A 16,952-nucleotide genomic window follows, 5' to 3' on the forward strand; every position below is an offset into this window, starting at 1 on the left:
GATGGAGGTGGGGGGCAGAGCACATATGTATACACATATATACAAATACACATATATATACACATAACTATACATGTACATATAATTTACCTGCTTAACCAGAATCATAAAATTCTTCTTTCCAAAATCTTCAAGAGATTGACGAAAGAATTTGGTAATATGTCATTGTTTTAAGATCCCCATGTCTAGTAACACTTGGAAACTAGTGTGAAAATATGTAACCAACACCTAAAATTAATGTAACACTGTATGTTACCTAACTGGAATTAAAATAAAAACTTAAAAAAAATGTAACCAGACAAGTTTTTTCATGCACACATGCCTTCCATCTCCATCTTCAGGGTTAAGTTTGGTTAGCGAATCAGTTATTTTGTTTTATTTATGTGTTACATGTACTGATTGGAGAGGTAATAAGCCTTTGGGAGATTTAGTAGGGTATTCTCCAAAATTCCTGACATCGCTACTTCAATCAAAGAATTCCACAGGCATGAGTTCTTACATGAACTTGGGAGTACAAAATTAATGACCTAAGCATTTCAGTTTTAGCTTCAAATCTAAAAGTGGAAAGAGATCCACCCATCATTAATGAAATAATGTTGACTTAGGCTGGTAGGCTTTTTGCCATAGAGAAAATAACTATATCAGCTCTGAAAACAAAATGCAGGTCTTACCTGTTCAAGAAAATCCAGTAACCTAAATCCAAACTTCCCAAACAAAACACCAGAGCATGATGTTTCACCAATCAGACAAATTCCTAACTTTATAAATCCTTTTGCCATGGGGTTAATATAAATAATAACTGACATCATTCATATACTTGCAAAATAATTTAATTTTCCCAGAGGTGATCTATGCTCAAACCTTGAGGAATACCACAACTCTGTAGTACAAGTCCTATCCAGAAAAGCTGAAAATTTAATCTTTCAAAAGATGCAGTATAATCATTTATTGAAGTCACCATAGAATAGGAGACAGCAAGGCTTTCAAAATTTAAAGTTGGAAGCCAATTTTGAACTTTTTTATATCACAAATATGGGATGGTGAGGGAAAGAATTGTGTCAGCATTTTTTGATGGAAGAAGAGGAAAAGGAAATATTTTGAACTTTATTTTACTTTTATGTTATCTATGTGCTGATGACTGACGTTAACATTTTTGGTCAGTCATCTTTTTCTGAGTTCAAACTTGTATATACAAAGGCCAACTTTCACCTATGTCTACTTGAATGTCCCACAGGAATTACAAATATAATACCCAAAATTATTCGATTCTTGATTTCTGTCCTTTTCTCCCCACCCTATATGCTTACTTTCCTGAAGACATCTTTCTCAATAAAGACCTCGCCATCTACCCAGTTGCTCACCTAAAAAATGTAAGATTATTCTTGACTCCTACATTTTCCTCCAATCCTCACTTCTAATTTACCACCAAAACTTGTTAATTTACTTCCACATAGATCTCAAATCTTTCCATTTCTACCCTAGTCTAAAATACTCTTACCTGGATGCTGCAAGAACTCTCTAAGTGGTCTTCCTATTTTTGATTTTATTCTCTCGTTCTTCATTCCCCAGGGAGCAACCAGAGTGATCCCTTTTTTTAAAGATTTTATTTATTTATTTGAGAGAGAGAGAGTGAACAACAGAAAGAGCACAAGCTGGGAGAGGGGCAGAGGGAGAGGGAGAAGCAGACTCCCCGCTGAGCAGGGAGCCCGACGTGAGGCTCGATCCCAGGAACCTGAGATCATGACCTGAGCCCAAGACAGATGCTTAACCGATTGAGCCAGCTAGTGCCCCAGCAGCCAGAGTGATCTTAAAACCCTTGCATAGCTGCCCATTTCACTTGAAATTAAACCTTATCCCATAAGATGGCTTGTAAGTAGGGTGACCATCTGTCTCGGTTTGTCGAACCTTGTTTCTATCAGTTTATATCAGTCTTGTTTATATCAGTTGGTTAAGTTCTTATTCTGAGCACTCCCCTTCATTTCCAAAGTGTCCCATTTTGGATTATGGGTTATGATGACTACTTATGAGCCCCTGCATGCTTTGGCAGCTGTCCTCTCCAATGTTAAGTCAGGCCATTCTGCCTCTTGTTCCTACTCTAGGCACATCAACCATCTTTTAGTTACTCAAATAGGACAAGGACCTGACTACCTAAGGGCCTTCACACTTCCTGTTCTTTACTCCATTTTGCATCTGACTATTTCTTTCTACCTTTACGGTTTTAGCTTAAATATCATCCTCTGAGGGCTTCCTTCTCTGATTGCCCAAACTATCAAGAGAAGATTTGCCCCGTCCTGATCCTCTCTAATAGCACAATGTTTGTTTGTTTTTCCTAGCAATACATATGAGTATTTACAAGTATACAGTATTTGTGTATTTACCGGTACAACAGAGTTCTTTTTTTTTTTTTTAAGATTTATTTATTAATTTCAGGGAGGGAGGAGCAGAGGGAAAGGAAGAGAGGCAGACTGTGCCCTGAGCAGAGATTCCCCACTTGGGGCTCTATCCCATGACCCTGAGATCATGACCTTAGCCAAAATCAAGAGTCGGACTGCTTAACTGACTGAGCCACCCAGGCACTGCTAGAGTTTTCTTTATAGACAGTTCCACCATACACAAAAATAGATCCAAAATGGATGAAAGACCTAAATGTGAGACAAGAATCCATCAAAATCCTAGAGAACACAGGCAGCAGCCCCAACCTCTGTGACTTCAGCCGCAGCAACTTCTTGATAGACACGTCTCCAAAGGCAAGGGAAACAAAGACAAAAATAAACTATTGGGACTTCATCAAGATAAAAAGCTTTTGCACATCAAAGTAACAGTCGACAAAACCAAAGACAACCGACAGAATGGGAGAAGATATTTACAAATGAAATATCAGATAAAGGGCTAGTATCCAAAATCTATAAAGAACTTATCAAACTCAATACCCAAAGAACAAAGAATCCAGTCAAGAAATGGGCAGAGGACATGAACAGACATTTTTCCAAAGAAGACATCCAAATGGCCAACAGACACATGAAAAAGTGCTCAATATCGCTCGGCATCAGGGAAATCCAAATCAAAACCTCAATGAGATACCACCTCACACCAGTCAGAATAGCTAAAATTAACAAGTCAGGAAACAACAGATGTTGGCAAGGATGTGGAGAAAGGGGAACCTTCCTACACTGTTGGTGAGAATGCAAGCTGGTGCAGCCACTCTGGAAAACAGTATGGAGGTTCCTCAAAAAGTCAAAAATATAGCTACCCTAGGACTCAGCAATTGCACTACTGGGTATTTATCCCAAAGATACAAGTGTAGTGATCTGAAGGGGCACCTGCACCCCAATGTTTATAGCAGCAATGGCCACAATAGCAAACTATGGAAAGAGCCCAGATGTCCACTGACAGATGAATGGATAAAGAAGATGTGGTGTATATCTACAATGGAATACTACTCAGCCATCAAAAAAAAAAATGGGGTGCCTGGGTGGCTCAGTCGTTAAGCATCTGCCTTCAGCTCAGGTCATGATCCCAGGGTCCTGGGATCGAGCCCCACATCGGGCTCCCTGCTCCGCGGGAGGCCTGCTTCTCCCTCCCCCACTCCCCCTGCTTGTGTTCCCTCTCTCGCTGTGTCTCTCTCTGTCAAATAAATAAAATCTTTAAAAAAAAAATGAGATCTTGCCGTTTGCAATGACACGGATGGAACTAGAGGGTATTATGCTAAGTGAAACAAGTCAGTCAGAGAAAGACAATTATCATATGATATCACTCATATGTGGAAATTAAGAAACAAAACAGAGGATTATAGGGGAAGAGAGGAAAAAATAAAACAAGATGAAACCAGAGAGGGAGACAAACCATAAGAGACTCTTAATCAGGAAAAAAACTGAGGGTTGCTGGAGGGGATGGAGGTGGAGGGATGGAGTAATTGGGTGATGGATATTAAGGACTCCATGTGATGTAATGAGCACTGGATATTATGAACAGGTATAGACCTGTACCTCTGAAATCAATAACACATTATATGTTAATTAATTGGATTTAAATTTAAAAAAATCAATAAAAAATTAAAATACGTAAAAGTAAAAAAATAAATAAAAATATTGGTAGGAATTTTTTTCCTTAGACTGAGGAGAAATTTTACGGATGGGCTATAAATAAACTCTTTAAAAACTAGAAAAAAATATAACAATAAAGATTCATTTATTTAAGGGGGGAGGAGCAGAGGGAAAGGAAGAGAGGCAGACTCCACCCTGAGCAGGGAGTCCCACTCGGGGCTCGATCCCATGACCCTGAGATCATGACCTTAGCTGAAATCAAGAGTCAGATGGCTTAACTGACTGAGCCTCCCAGGCACCCCTAGAGTTTTATTTATAGACAGTTCACTTCAAATGGGAAGAGAACATGTGTGCTTTGTTTTAACATCAAAACTGTGCCTAGCTCAGCGTCTGAGACACAGTAAGCACTCAGGATTTGTTGAATGGATGAGTGAGTGAATAAGTGTATGGAATGGATGATTTATAATCATAAATGAGGAGAATTTGAGACTGATCCAACTTTGGGTGCAATTGGAAGAAAGTCAGCCACAAAAACTGAAAGCTTCTTTGAAAATCAGCCATTGCCCTGTCTTTGATTTTTGAACAGTTATTGATTAAACACTTGAAGCACTGAGCTAGGGACTGGGAATATAATAAAAGTGAATAAAATACAGTATCTTTTTCAAGGGTTGACAATTCTTTAGGACAGATAAACAAAGACAAGTTTTTTCAGCACAATTGGAGCACAGGAAAGGAAAAACCTAATCTGTACTGGGGTTTGAGGAATCCTTTCTCAAGGAGGTGACCCCAGAATTAATTGGGTCAGATGTAGATCAGATGTAACATTACCATTAATGCATTAAGTAGGTGAGTGAAGGGCGCCTGGGTGGCTCAGTCAGTTAAGCACCTGCCTTTGGTTCAGGTGATAATCTCAGGGTCCTGGGATTGAGCCCCGAGTTGGGCTCCCCGCTTGGTGGGGAGTCTGCTTCTCCCTCTCCTTCCACCCCTCCCCCTGCTTGTGTTTTCTCTGTCTTTCTCTCTCTCAAATAAATAAATCTTTTTTTTAAAAGATTTTATTTATTTGAGAGAGAATGAGATAGAGAGAGAGCATGAGACGGGGGAGGGTCAGAGGGAGAAGCAGACTCCCAGCTGAGCAGGGAGCCCGATGCGGGACTCGATCCCGGGACTCCAGGATCATGACCTGAGCCGAAGGCAGTCGCTTAACCAACTGAGCCACCCAGGTGCCCCTCAAATAAATAAATCTTAAAAAAAATAAATTAATTAAAATAGGTGAGTGAACATCTGCATGCTAAGAAGCTTATGTTGTAACATTTACATCAGAAGTTTATGAAGTTTTTGGTCTCAGGACCACTTTATACTCTTAAATATGATTGAGGATCCTAAAGAACTTTGACTTAGGCAGTTTGCATCAATCTGTATTTACTATTAGAAATTACAACTGAGGCATCTTTATTTATTCATTCATTTAAAAGTAACAATACTAAATTTATTACCTGTTAACATAAATAACCTGTTTTTATGAAAAGCAACTGTATTTTCCAAAACAAGAATCAAATTTAGTAGAAAAAAGGCATTGCTTTATACTTTTGCAAATCTCTTCAGTGTCTGCCTTAAGAGTTCTGTTTCTGCCAAACTGAGGGTTGCTGGAGTGGGGGGTGGGGTGGGAGGGATGGGGTGACTGGGTGATAGACACTGGGGAGGGTATGTGCTATGGTGAGCGCTGTGAATTGTGTGAGACTGTTGAATCACAGATCTGTACCTCTGAAGCAAATAATGCAATATATGTTAAGAAAAAAAGAAGAGGAAGAAGAAGGTAGCGGGAGGGGAAGAATGAAGCGGGGGAAATCGGAGGGGTAGACGAACCATGAGAGACGATGGACTCTGAAAAACCAACTGAGGGTTCTAGAGGGGAGGGGGGTGGGAGGATGGGTTCGCCTGGTGGTGGGTATTGAGGAGGGCACATTCTGCATGGAGCACTGGGTGTTATGCACAAACAATGAATCATGGAACACTTCATCTAAAACTAATGATGTAATGTATGGGGATTAACATAAGAATAAACAAATTAAAAAATAAAATAAAATAAAATAAATAAATTTTTAAAAGAAAAAAAAAGCGTTCTGTTTCTGCATTCAATCTGCTGTGTTATGTTAATTTTTTTGGAAGTATCTGCAGAAAATCCAGCCTCACAGAGATAAGCAGTTGACAAAGTGAAGAATTCACAGGCCATCTGAAGGAGAGTCAGTACTGTAGACAATAGTGGGTCACTGTACTATATCACATTTTGGTGGGTAGGCATGAAGCAAAGCCATGACTTGACATGATTTGTGTTTAAGGCAGATGATTGTAGCAACTCTGGGGCCAATAAACTTGAATGAGGGAGACCACAAGTTCAGAGGCTATTCCACATGGTAATGCAACAGAATTGAAAGGACAAAGTTACTCTTTTTTTTTTTTTAAAGATTTTATTCATTTATTTGAGACAGAGAGAATGAGAGACAGAGAGCATGAGAGGGAGGAGGGTCAGAGGGAGAAGCAGACTCCCCACCGAGCAGGGAGCCCGATGCGGGACTCGATCCCGGGAATCCAGGATCATGACCTGAGCCGAAGGCAGTCGCTTAACCGACTGAGCCACCCAGGCGCCCAGGACAAAGTTACTCTTGGAAGTTGCAAGTGAAGGCAAGAAAAGAGGAGAGGTTGGCTGCAGGGAGGTGCGATAAAGGTTTCTTTTTGGCATGACCAAGACTATACTGTTACAGGCCACCAGCTGTCGTAAGGATTACATTTGGAAGAGTAAATCTTTGCGAAGTGGGAGGAAGGGGTGTAAAGTTCTACTGGGAATAGGTTGAGTGTGAGTTCACGTGGAACATCTAGATGAAGGTGTCTGGGAGACATCCGATTATGTATACATCTGATGTATAGAGAAGATATTCATGGTGGAGATAGATAATTACAAATCATCAGCAAACAAGTGGTGGCTAAATATTTGAGAATGGAATACATTCTCCAGAAAGAATGAATAGAGTGAGAAGAGTGAGCAAGCACAGACACCAGGGAACAGCAAAGTTAGAGTTGGATGAACATAGAGAATCTCACAAAGTGGCCAAGAATGAGAATCACCAAGAAGGTGGTGTAACTAAAACTGTGAGAGTAGAAAGTTCATGAAGACTCCGGTTAATGAGCCAGTTGCATCAGAAAGATCAGGCAAGGTAATAACAGAGACATGATGATTTGTGTTCTTAGAACAGTATCAGTAAAACAGATTGGGGAAGATGCAGCTTATAACCTGGATTGCAGAAGGCTGAAGAGTAAACTGGAGGTGCAAACAGAATGAGTAAAAGTAACATTGTCCTAGAAATTTGGCAGAGACTAGAATGAGGAATAATGCAGTAACCGACATTTAAGAGAGTTTGATTAGCATAGAGAAGACTTGAACATGTTTATGAAGTAAGGCAATGAAGCCAGTTGAGGGAAGAAGTTGAAGACATGCGTGATCAATCATCACAGAATATTCTGGGGAATAGAAGCAATTATCAGGAGACTAGGTAGTATATCTTTATCTTTCTTGTTCTCTTCCAAATATCACGGAATGTTGATCTTTCAGAGAGAATTACAGACAAGCTGTAAAGACTCAAAAATTCAGCAATAAACAACAAATTATTTCTGTGGTTACTAAAGGAAATATGAAAAACTTTTCTACATTGAGTGACATGGGGTGAGAAACAAGAAATAAATGCTCCATCACACACACACACACACACACATATACACGTGTGTGCTCGCGCATGGATGAGCCAGACCTTGAATAGGAGAGAGAAGGAGAAAAGATTATTAGGAAGAATAGCAAGGATTTCTTTACCCCACCCATGGGGTTCAGATTATTCCCTACTTCTTAGGAAGGAGGGGTTAGCCATGATACCAATGTACTTTTGCAGAGTAATCTTCGTGGACTTCTCATTACAGAGAGCAGGTGTGGTTTTTTTTCAACTAATCCTTTTATTGTCCCCAAAAAGAGCTGAAATAAAGAATAAACTCCTTAGGGAACTTTTTCTGAATGGTGCTCCTTGGAACATGAGTGTCCTTTGAAATGTTAATAAATCATCAAAAATAAAAGGGGGTGGTAGTCTGTAAGTGAATTAGTTTGGGAAACACTGAGTTAAACAAAGCTGAGCAAAGCTTTCTTAGCAGAAGGACTTCTCAGAATCATTACTATGATTACAGGTATTGGGAATTATTCAAGTGGGTGATAGAGTAGGCACTATTTCCCAAACTTACTTAATCACTGTTTTCATTGAACACTTACTGACTTCTTGCCAGAAACTGGTGTATCAAGGAGCGCAGTTTGGAAAACACTGCTCCAAGGTATTGTTAAATTCAGAGTGCCTACCTGATTCATTAGGGTCATGATCCTTGTGTTTAGAAGGATAGATGAGCAAGATACCACCCCCACCCCCCACTGCCAACAAAGACACTTGAAGAACTTAATCTTAAAGTTTATTTGAAAAAAAAAATAAACTGCAAATCATATTAACCCATCACAGTGACTTCTAGTTTTGGTGTTTTAACATTCTGTTTTTGATTTTATAACACCTACTCACTTCTGAAAAATAGTCCGTAAACACAATAGTCTCTCAATAACAGTGCTGATTGATTACTTTATAGTAGATGAATTTTTAAGTAGTTTTGCTTTTGAGGTCCGTGGTAGTATCCAATGGTAAGGAAAACCAGAGGAAGCCATCAGCCATGTTTGTGTCCCAGGAAGAAGCATGCTGTGCCCAGCACATCTGTGAGAAAAACATAACAGACCAACAATTGCATTGCCCATCCAAATAGGATTTTGCCATTTGGTTCCAATACGAACAAGATAAGCTTCTGGGAAATGTTTTATCTTGATTTTTTTTTTTTTTAGTTCATGCTGTTCTTTCATAAGACGAATATCACATGGATTTTTTTATTCATTTGAAATTCAGAGTGTGTTTGAATTCCAATTCAATCGAGATGGGTATCACAAAACAATAAAAAGCACGATCCCTGCTCTTAATGAGCTTATAGCTGGCTTTGGTAGATAAGAGAACAAATGAAAAATCAAATGATATGAGTTTAAATTGTATTACACATTAAATATGAAGCATCATAAGGCAGTACATAGTTAATTGAAATAAAAGACAGTAAGTAGACTGGGCATATATGTGTATGTGTATGAATTGAATTGCCACCCACACGTGTATGTATTCTAAAAATGTGCTTACATTAAGTTGAAGTCCTACTGAGACAGGTGAGGCTACTTCTATTGTTTGGGGATGCAGAGAAGAGAATAGAGACAAATCTGCTTCTTACACAAGTCAGCTAACTGCTAAGAACAGAGCATTATCCCCATGTCCCTGGAATGCCCAATCCCATCTGGATGTCAGCTGGGGTCTCAAGTTTAAGGTAAGGTCTGGTCTAAAGGAGAGACTCTGTCCCTCAACCTGGATCTCAAGAATCCAGTCTGACACCCAAACCAGCCATCTGGTAACAGCCAGGCATTCCTGACATGATTCCTGGATGAGTCATTTTCAGAACTCTCAGGTCTGTGAAGTGTACTGCTTTATTTTCATTCGCATTTTTTTTTTCAGCTAGAAAAGCTTCCTGGTGTTGCTCTTCCTGTAAAAACATGATTAATATTCAGTCCTTGATTAGATCCAAATTTCTATAGATGGCAATGAACAGGTTGTTTTGTTCTTTCTCTCCAGCTGAGAACTCAGGGAAAGAATGTCATTTAATTTCTTTTCGACCTCAGGGAAATTCTTGGTGACTCTGTCCGCTATGTTATAGACGTCCCAGGGATGTGTCCTGTGCTTTCAGTGCAAACACGCACACGAAATCCCTTTGAAAATGGGCCATAAGAATATATACCAAAGAGGGACACCCGTTTGACTCAGTTGGCTAAGCGTCTGCCTTCGGCTCAGGTTATGATCCCAGGGTCCTGGGATTGAGCCCCACAAGGGGCTCCCTGCTCAGCAGGGATCTGATTTTTCCTCTCCCTATGCCTGCCGCTCCCCCCTCCAACTTGTGCACTCTCTCTCTTTCTCTGACAAGTAAATAAATAAAATCTTAAAAAAAAAAAAGAATATATACCAAACTGGTGGTAGGCTAGGGAGAGTTGAAAGATCATGGTTCTGAACCAGCAGCCCAATTTGTTATATAGAGATTGTTAACATTTATTAAAAAATATAAAAATATGAGAGGGAAGTGTTTCTAATTGGGCTAGAAATTCTAGATATACTAGAACTACCATTGCATCGAGATTATTCAGGATATGCTGGGTCTAGGCAAAAGTGAATAAACAGAAAGGAACTGACCTATGGAAGAATACTGTTCCTTGATGTATATTCCAGGCATCTGCTTTCAATACAATATTATCAGTTATGACTTTAGTAACATATATGATATCTTGAACACAGTGATGCTGATGATTATGCTATAAATATACTTTCCATATTTTCTTAGGGTTCATATTTTATTTATTGAATTTATTTGTCTCATTCTTTCCAAAATGTCTTTAATTGTGATATTTAGTTAACAAGTTACACTCTAGATAGTGTGACAAGAAAGTGACAAGCAAATCAATAAATGCATGTGATTGTAAGCAGCCAACAGCCTTGGAAGGCTCAGATAGAGTTGATAGCTTTGGGAAAATAGAATAACATAAATAAGGATTTAATATATTTTTATAATTAGATGTAAATATATAATATTAATTTATAGTGGTCAAAACATATATGTCTACATAGTTATATGAACATAACTTTTATAATCTATTGTAAACATGTATATTAATAAATAAACACACACAGGGAAAAAGAAGAACATAATTTATTAGAACTGTAGGAAAATAGGAACGAATATTTCAAGTTTAGTTCATGTTGAACGCAGTTGTACAAAAAGGAGTTCTGTGGAGTTTGGAGGACATTTTATTTCCCTAATTAACTTTTCCTGAGGATAGAATATGAAGTGCTCTTAATTTTTTTTTTTTTTGAAGTGCTCTTAATTTTAAAGAGCATGAAGCAGGGGCACCTGGGTGCCTCAGTGGGTTAAGTGTCTGATTCTTGATTTTGGTTCAGGTCATGATTTCAGGGTGGTGAGAACGTGCTCCACATTATGGTGATCTGTGCTGGATGTGGAACCTGCTTAAGATTCTCTCTATCCCTCTCCCTCTGCCTCTCTGCACCCCACTTGCGTGCACACTCTCTCTCTCTCTAAAAAAAAAAAAAGCATGAAGCAAAGTGAAAAGTTAGCAATTATCCTAAATGTGGGCAAAAAACCACTTGCTTCCATTGATCATTCCAGAGTGTTCAGCTTAGATCAGGGCCTGGCAAACTAGAGCTTGTAGGACAAATTCGTGGCCTGTTTTTGTATAATCCATGAGCTAAAAATGGTTTTTACATTTTTGAGGTGGTATTAAAAATCAAAAATCAAAACAGAGATTATATATGATTATATATGATTCATAAAGCTTAAATTATTTACTATCTGGTGCTTTACAGAAAAAGTTTGCCAAACCCAGACTAGCCCTTGCAGTGACTTTTATAAAGGTGAATACCCTGTTCCAAATCCTTTTCTTTGTAAATTGGCTAGAGTGATTTACATTATCTACATTAATACCTAGTATTTTCTCAGTTGTTTATGATTTTAAGTTACTGATTCAATATCTTAAATGGCTAGTTTATTTCAAGTTTTAAAAACATTTTAATTGAGTCAGATTCAACAACGTATTTTTTAAAAACTGTTTTATTTTGTTTTGTTTTTGTCTTGATCAGTTCAGCCAAGATACTGTCAATTTTATTAGTATTTACATAGAATAAACTTTTGGCTTTGTTAATCCTCTATTTTATCTCTACCTTGTATGTTACAAATTTAGCTTTATCATTCCTTTTTTTAATACTTTTTCTGCTGTGTGCCCTTAATTTCTTAAGCTGGATGCTTATTATTTTGTTTATTATTTTATTTTTTTAAATTTTATTTTATTATGTTATGATAGTCACCATACAATACATCATTAGTTTTTGATGTAGTGATCCACGATTCATTATTTTTGTAAATTTCAGCTTTTAACATTTTCTAATACAAAGATTCAAGCTCTAGACTTCTCACCATTGCTTTTTCAGTATCACTCATGTTTTGATACGTAGTATTTTTGGGTATTGGATAGTCCTAATTTTTTCCTTTCATTATTTCTTTTGTGACTGAGATTTTGAGCTCTGTTTTTCTCTTTTAAAAATTCCAGATATGAGGGGCACCTGGGTGGCTCAGTTGATTGAGTGTCCGACTGTTGATCTCAGCTCAGGTCTTGATCTCAGGGTCGTGATTTCCTGCCCTGCATTGGGCTCCATGCTGGGTGTGGAGCCTACTTAAAAAAAAAGTTCCGGATATATGAAGAAAAAATTCCAGATATATGAAATATTACTAATTATACTTTAATTTATAATCTTGCTATATTGTGGGCAGAGTATTATGTCTGTATGATACTAAATTTTGAGATTTGTTGTTTTCATGATCTAAGCATATTATAGGCCAGATTTTAAAAATGGTGTTTTTGTTTGTTTGTTTTTTCATGATTAAAAAGTATGTTTTGGGTGCAATGTTCTAAATAACTCTCTTATACTGAACTTGTTAATTGTGTTACTCAAAATCTATATGCTTATCAAGTGGAAAGAGGGAGGTTGGTGAATTTATTTACTTCTTGTGGTTCTGTTGATTTTTACTTTACATGTTAGTGATATGCCACACATATTGTCCTCCTGGTGAACTAAACATTTTATCTGATAGAGCAACTGTATCTCCAGGATTGCTTGCTATAAAGTCTATTGGATTTGATATAAATACAGTGATGCTGGGTTTCTTTTGGCTAATATTTGTTTTTTACTCTCAAATTTTCTGCATTATAATTTAAGTGCATCTCTTGTTAATAGCATTTAAGTGGATCTTTTAAATCCTATATAATCATCTGTGCTATTTGGTGGCTAAATTTAGTTCATACATATTTATTGTGCTTATTTATACACATGGAATTATTTCTACCATTATTATTTCTTCCCCTTTTCTAAATTTCTGAGTATATTTGTTTCTTCTCCTTTTTGTCTTTGGAATTATTTGAATTTTTTCCTCTCATCCCATCTTTTATTTCTCTACTGGTTTTAAATTATAAACTCAGTTTCTTTTTTGTTAGTAGTTACCGTAAAATTTTACCATGCTACTTAACTTACATTTTAAAGCATGATGGTTAATTTTATATGTCAATTGAACGGGGCTAAGGGATACCCAGAAAGCTGGTACAACATTATTTCTGAGTGTGTCTGTGAGGATGTTTTCAAAAGAGATTAGTATTTGAATTGACGAACTGAATAAAGTAGATTTTTCTTCCCAGTGTGGGTGGGCAGCATTAAGGGCCCAAATAGAACAAAAAGGCAGAGGAAGGGTGAATTTGCTCTCCCCATTGGAGTTGGGACATCCATCTTCTCCTGCTCTGGGACATCAGTGCTCTCCAGTTCTCAAGCCTTTGGCTCCTCTGGTTTTCAGGTCTTGGACTTGGACTAAATGATACCACCAACTTTCCTGTTCTCCAGCTTGCAGACAGCAGACTGGGGGGTATCTCAGCTTCCATAATTGTGTGAATCAATGCCTATAATAAATATCCTATTGGCTCTGTTTTTTTTTTAAGGAGTACCCTGACTAATACATAAAGTTAATCATTACCTTTGCCCTGCTACTTAACATTATAGGATCTAGTAGTACTATAATCCCAAACAATTTCTCCTTTCTTATATACCATTGGTACACTGTGTCTTTGTTCTCTCGTGTATTTTAGCCAAATTAGAAAATATTATTTTATACAATCACTGTTTGTGTAAGTTGCTCATATGCTTTACCAATTTCTTTACTCATGCATTCCTTCTTGCATTGCAGACATTCCATATGAGATTATTCTGGCTAAAGGACTCTCTTGATACTTTTCTTTAGTAAATGTTACTGGTGGAAAATTCTTTTAAGATTTTTTTTCCTAAAAATATCATTATGAATTCTCTCACTTCAGTTTTTCCTAAAAATATCATCATTAAATAGTTTTTCTGGGTATACAGTTTTAGGTAAGTAATTATTGCTGTTGAGGTATCAGTTAGTCAGATTGTTGCTGATTTGTCAATAATATGTTTTCTTTCAGGCAAATTTTAGATTGTTACTTAGTCTTCAGTGTTTTTCAGTTTTACTAGGATAAGTCTAATTGTAGATATATTTTATTTATCTTGCATACAGTTTCTTAACTCTAAAATCTTCACTTTCTATAATTTTGAAAAACTCTGTTATTCTCTGTTCAAATATTTCCTTTCCATTCCTCTTTCTTCTCATTTCTCTCCACTTTACAATGCTTGTTTGGCATTGAGAGAGAGTATTAGACTCTCTCCTCTTCCCGTGTCTCTTAAACTCTCTTTCATATTTTCTCTCTTTAACCCGGCATCCTGAATTCTGGGTAAATTCTTCAGGTCTATTTTCCAGTTCATTAATTCTTTCTTCAGTTTGGTCTAATATGCTCTTTAACTCATCCTCTCAGTTTAAGTTTCAATTGTTATTGTTTTTGCTTCTCAAGGATTTATTTTTCTTTTTCAAATTTGTTTGGTAATTTGTAGACATTTATTTATTAACATTTATTTTATTTTTTAAGCTTATTAAGTATTTTTATTGAAAAATTCCAATATCAGAAATACTGGCTCATCTGATTCTCCTGTATATTGTTTCTGCTGGCTTCCATTGAAGACATCTTTTTCCTTTGTCTGTATTTTGTAATTTTTAACTGTGAATTCATGTTCTGTAGAATGTTATCTAGGGAAATATTTTATGGTCAATGTTGGAAGTGGATTTCTGCTTAGATTATTGTCACTTGATTTTGTGAGGTGACTAAGGCACTAGTGACCTAGAGATATGTTAAAATACATTTTTGGATTGAGATGCTTTGGATCCAATCTCAAGTCTGAATTTTGGGAGCAAATCCACATTAAAGACAGATTTTGATTCTGAATTCCCAAGGAAATATTTTTGCCCTTCACACAAGTTTAAGACAGGCAAGTTTTTGATGTCCCCTTCTTTGAGTGTGTTTCTATCAGCCCGTGCCATCCAAGAGAAATTTCCTATTAGACTCTTCACTTTGGATAAGCCCTAGATTTTTTCTTCAGCTCCCTCTATTCTGCAGTGGTCAAAGCAGAGTGAAAACCACATTAGTCATTGTTGCACGCAAGATTTAACAAGGTATGCTATAGACACAATGTTGAGATACAACAAGACAGTTTCTTGGTTTTAAAGAATCTCTACTAAGGTATCATTAATTATAAAGGGAAAATTAGTAACTTTATAGTGGAGAAACCCGATAGACTATACCTTAATCAAATTATCAAGGTTAACATCACTATGTAATAGTATCATGTTCCCTCTGATAATGGTGATGCACAGAGAAGAGAATCACTTCTGTGGCATTCTTTCCAAAAACATATAATCCCAATCTAATCATGAGAAAACAGACAAACTCAAACTGAGGAAAACTCTACAGAAGTAGCTGACCATTATCCTTCAAAATGTCAAGGTCGTGAAAGACAAGGAGAGACTAAAGAACTATCATAGATTGAAGGAGGCAAAGGAGATGTAACAGCTAAATGCAAATGTGGAATCCTGAAAGAGAAAAATAACACTGAAAATCCAGATAAGTCTGTAGTTCAATTAATTTCTTCGTTTTGGTCATTGTACTGTGATTATGTAAGATGTTAACATTGGAGGAAGCTAGGTGAAGGGTATTTGGGAACTCCCTGTACTGCTTTTGCAACTCTGTTCTTCAAACAGTAGTTCGAGTGATATGATAAAATCTTCCAGTAGTTTCCAGCTAATGACAAAGCCCCACATGATCTAGACCCATGCACCACTCTGAAATCATCCAACCATTCTGTCTTTCACGTAGACTCCAGGCCACTAAGTGATTATTGGTCAGATATAGCAACCTCTTACCTTAGGATCTTCACCCTTGCTGTTCCCTTTGGTTGGAAAGTTCTCTCTGAGATCCCAGATCTCAGGATGACTGGATTTTTAAACTCATTATTCAGGACCCTTCTCAAGCATCACCAACTCAGAGTGATGAGATAGAATAGCTCTGCTAAAACAGCAGCCCTGTCCTGACTACCAGTCATTCTTTATTCAATTTTTCTACTTTTTATAGCAATTACCATTTTCTTAAAGCTATTATTATTTTTCTACTTGCTTATTTTATGCCTTTCCCTGTTATAATATACTCTTCAAAAGAGCAGTTTTCTTATATGATTTGTTTACTCAGAATGCATAAGCCCCAGAACATAGTAAACCCTCTAAAATACTCAGAAATGACTGAATAATTTCTTTTTTCCCTCCAAAAGCCAGTCACAATTACTTTCAGATGCTTTTTTTTCACATTGAGACATTAATTTTTGAATGGGAATAAGTCATTATACAAGCTTTCTTATACTGGGAGGAAATTAACCATAGGAATATATATATATACATATATATGTACACATACATACATATAAATATATACATAACATATATGAATATATGTAACATAAATATATACATAACATATATAAAATATGTATATAACATATATATAAAATATGAAGGACATGTATTAACTATAGAACAGAAAACAAATTCTGATTTTCAAATTCTTGCATAAAAATAGAATGCGTACACTGGAAAGAGGCAGGATGTACAGTACAGTAGTAAAAGCATTTGGGGCTTATCATGGATTGAACCCTACTTTGCCAATTACCACCGTTTACTTCTCATGACTTTGGGCAAGTTACTTAATTACTATGCTTCAGTTTCTTCACCTGTAACTTAGCAATACTATTAAGAGTG

Source organism: Leptonychotes weddellii, chromosome 8, assembly GCF_054177405.1.
Source record: "Leptonychotes weddellii isolate Sample4059 chromosome 8, ASM5417740v2, whole genome shotgun sequence".
Classification (NCBI taxonomy): domain Eukaryota; kingdom Metazoa; phylum Chordata; class Mammalia; order Carnivora; family Phocidae; genus Leptonychotes; species Leptonychotes weddellii.